This window comes from Puntigrus tetrazona, chromosome 12 (genome assembly GCF_018831695.1).
Source record: "Puntigrus tetrazona isolate hp1 chromosome 12, ASM1883169v1, whole genome shotgun sequence".
NCBI classification, from domain to species: Eukaryota; Metazoa; Chordata; class Actinopteri; order Cypriniformes; family Cyprinidae; genus Puntigrus; species Puntigrus tetrazona.
This window is the reverse complement of record NC_056710.1, coordinates 10,098,942-10,103,673: the sequence shown is the minus strand read 5'-3', so window position 1 is coordinate 10,103,673 and position 4,732 is coordinate 10,098,942.

The following is a 4,732-nucleotide window of genomic DNA, read 5'->3' as shown; positions in this document are numbered from 1 at the left end:
ACTTCTGGCCAGACTTCTCTGGACAGTAGATGGGTGTATCTGGGTCCCACTGGTTTCTGCCAGTTCTGAGGTGATGGCACTGCTGGACATCAGCATTTAGGAAAGAAATAAACTTGATGTGTCTTTCATCTGCTGCACTAAGTTTCCTTGGCCGACCGCTGCATCTACGATCCTCAATGTTGACGTTTCTTTTGTGCTTCTTCAAAAGAGCTTGAACAGCACATCTTGAAACCCCAGCCTGCTTTGAAATCTTTGTCTGGGAGAAACCTTGTTGATGCCGTATAACCTTGTGTCTTGTTGCTGTGCTCAGTCTTGCCATGACATGAAACTGTTTTTCACAAACTCACCTTGGTAGCAGAGTTTGGCATTCCTCACCAGTTTTAAGCCTCCTACACAGCTGTTTCTGTTTCAGTTCATGACTGGGTATCAACCTACGTGTGACATTGATGATCATTAGAACTTGTTTGGTATAACTGGTTGATCATACACCTACAAATATCTTACAAAATGCCTGACTTTGTGCAAGTGTACCTATAAAGAATTGATGCTGGTGTGAGGGGCAAAGGTAGTAACATCAAATATTGATTTGATTTAGATTTTTTTTTTACTCACTCACTTTGCATTTTTAATAAACTGACAAAAATATCCAATCACGTATTTAGGTGTTAGCATGGATCAACTAAGCACGGTGTCATTAAAACTTCAAATATATTTTTTTGCCTGCTATGAATAAATGAGATATGGGATGATCGTGTGTTCTAGAGAAATGATCAAAATCATTTTCATGTTAAAACAGAAAAACCCATTGAATGTCTAAATGTTAAATAGAAAATAAAGCAGTAAAGACATTACAATTCTAAAAGTAAATTTATGCCTCACATTACAACAAGCAATGAAAAATAGATATTATATACTGTATATAACAGCGCATTAAATTCTGCATGATTTGAAGGTCAGTCTAAATGTAAAAATATGAGCAATTTACAGTAAATGCATAATTAAATACTGTCAATATTGACAAATCTTTAATATCCATAAATCACCACAAAACTATCAGTGGCTGTAAATTATCAAACCAATATACCTTTCAAAATATTTTCAATGCATGGAAAACCTTGCATATTAGGGCCAAAAAGACAAATAAATAAATAATCCCCACTACCAAAGTCACCAAGATCATTATCCAGACAACTGAGAGAGCCAACTGGGAAAGGAGGATATATATACATATATATATATATATATACACACATATATATATATACATATATACATATACAAGTCAATTCGATTCAAGTCACTTTCTCTCACTAGTAATTGGCTGATGTCTTTTCCGTGCAGGATGCTTCCGGAGGTGTCACTATACTGTGAACCACTTCCTTCTGATATGAAATAAAACACACACATCCCAGGGGAAAAGGACAAAATGCCAGGAGGGCTCCACAGGAGATCTCTCCATGACAACATCATCACCCAGGAAGCTGTTCCGCCCACATCCAACACTTCCACAGCGAGAGACAGCAAAGAAGGAATGTTTACACAGAGGGAGTAAAAAAGTGTAGCTATCATAAACAGGGTGTTGGTGGCTAAATATTTTTCACTAGTACAATAACACACAAAACACAATGTTAGTGAATGATCTTTCAATTCATTAAATTCTTTTATTCAAAAATGTAATACTGTAAAATGTGTTTATACACTGTTATAAATGTGTTTATATATTAATGTAAATAATAATTTATTATAAAATATAATTATAAAATATGCTATGCTAAGAAAAAATTCTAAAAAATGCATTGATTATTTACAAAAATATTTTCCCTGGATAAATAGGATGTGAGATGAACATGGATAAAACATTAAAATGTAGATTGGAACTGAATCAAATAACATAATATATGTGTGTGTGTGTGTGTGTGTGTGTGTAACAACTATTAAATAAATTATAAACTAAATTCTAAATAAATTCTACAAAATATATTCTTATATAGACTATATTTTAAAAATATCTTTAATCTGAAAAAAAAAAAAATTGCATAGTCAGTGTGGGGAATCAAATAAGTCTGTGAATCAAGGTATTCCAATAAACAGAATAATTCAAATTAAACAGACTTTTTGTCTGTTTCAGCTGATTATTATCTCAGTAATACAAAAATAATACCAAAATGATAGATTTAAAATGTTTTGCTATGCAATGCTATTCACTAGCAAAAGCAGCTTGGTTCTGAAAAAGCGACGCGCTTTGAAAAGTTACTAGCATTGCTGTGATTAATTACTCACTAGTCTCAGCACAGAAGGCGCCAGCATTTGCTGAAAGTCTGATGCATATCATTGCGCTTATCTGGAAACACTTCAGGAGTTTCAAAGTCTTCATCGGATTGGTTAAATTCTACATGATTTCTGGCAGACGTGTCTGTCGCGGTCTTTAACGTTTCACCTGAATCAACTAAACACTGGATTTTCAAAAGTATGTGAAATATATAAAATTCATGGCATAGACTCACGCCGGTGTCTAATCGTGGCGCCATTTCCGCGTTAATGACGCTGAATGAAATGAACTTAACTGGCTGTTTGACATGTTTCATGGTCGGACATGCCAGCCAATGAGCGCTACCATGTATTCCAGACCTTCAGCCGTCAGTCTGAAGGTCTGGCTACGAGACTAACTACTCACTGACTCCCTCTAGCAAACAGAGTCAAGGATTTCTTTATGCTAAAGCCTACAATACCACGCCGTCAAAACTGCAGTGAAGTAAATCAAAACATCAAATATATTTTTTTACATTCGCTATGGTTAATCTGCAAGACCGCTTCAGCTACCTTTCAAACACAAAACGTCTAAAATACAGATATGAAAACTACAGAACCCAAAGCCAAACACAAAAGACATTCATCACACCTTCAGTATCTCACTTCCTCTCTCAGGAACCCAAACTGTGCTAATTCCTATGCTACCACAATGAAAAATAAACTGAGAGAAGGGACAATATTTTTTGTCCGCTCTCCAAAAGGAATTACTATTGCATTATAGCGGACTTCTCAACAGTTGCTTAATGTATTTTTTTAAGCCACAACAGGGAAATATTGCCAGGATAAATCACTGAATCACCTTAGCCTACAAATATATTATAATTAAACACAATCCAGCTCTCAGATTCTCACAGCTACAGGGAACGATCTAATATTTCCATCTGCTGCCATCTGCATTATACAGTGACATCAATTTAATTTGAATGTGACTATCATTTCCTAATCAAACTGAATGATGTCTTCCCGGTCCTAGCCCACCTCCTTTTGTCCCACAATGCTCATGTTCCTGCTCTGGGCCTCCTCTCGCATAGCTACTAATGAGCCCTCTAATCAGCAAATGGGTTCTTCAGAAGGAGCTCTCATTAAAATCTGAGAAAAAAATGAAATGACAGTGGCACAAAATGCTATGCTCATGTGAGGCTTTCAGCATTTAATAGAGGGCGTTTTAAATGTCAGAAAGTTCTACTCTTGGCCTTCACGATGAAATAAAAACAATTTCAAAGTGAGTACTTAAATACCCATTATGTTAAATTAAGTTCTCACATCATGTCGAAGGATCGTAGCGATGCTGAATGAATGGTGGAATTATGAAGGTGCTTCACAACGGACAGAAGCGCAGCCAGAGCCCACTGTTCCAGGACTGAGAAGTTGATCACAATCCATGGAAGTATTGTGTAGCGTTTGGCAACTTCACTGCTGACTTCAGCGATTCAAAAGAACACACGTTTCTGCTCAGATTCCCAAAGATCTGAAAAACCGCAAATGTAAAGAAATAAAACAGATGCTGAGATTAGGGCGGGCGACATAGCTGACAAACTTTTATCTCAATAATTTTTTCAGCCTATTGGCATCATTCTGCCATTCTACCATACTACCATTCAAAGTTATTTTTAAAGAAATTATTTAGATTCATTACAAAAAGTAACAGTATGACCTTATGTTAATGTTAACATATGTAATAAAATCTGCTCTTTTCCATTCATCAAGAATATTGAAAACGTTATTATTCATATATTTGCTCAGATGTTTCTTATTTTAATCAAGCTGTTGTAACCACATGTGATACTTTTTCTGTAATTCTTTGATCAAAGAAAAGAACGGCATTCATTCAAAATAAATGTATTGAAAGTCTTTACTATCACTTTTTATTAATTGCCTTGCTGAATAAAAGTATTACATTCTTTTTATTTTAAAAGGAAATAAAATAAATGACTGACTCCAATCTAATAAACACTGTTCTTTTTAACTTTAACTTTATTGTTTATTAGAACCTTAAAAAAAAGTATTATGGATCCCAAAAAATATTAGACTGAAGTAATAATGCTGAACAATTCAGATTTTCATCACAGGAATTACATTTTATTAAAATACAATACTGTTATGTTAAAATGCAATAACATTTTTTTAATTATTAATGTAATTATTATTTATTAATTTTGATTAGATACAGCATTGATGAGCATAAGAAATGTTTTTAAAAACAAATATTAAAAATCTTTCTGATCCCAAACTTTTACAAAAAGAGACTATTACAACTCCGACTTGAGTCTCTCATAATCATATCATTATACCAAAGGACAATTATTGCTAAAATTTGAAAAACTGTCCATCTCTTCTGTTTACACTCATATATTACCCTTTTCCTTACTTAAAAACCTCTTGGGAAAGTGTGCAAATTTCTTTCTGAGAGACTTCTTTAGCT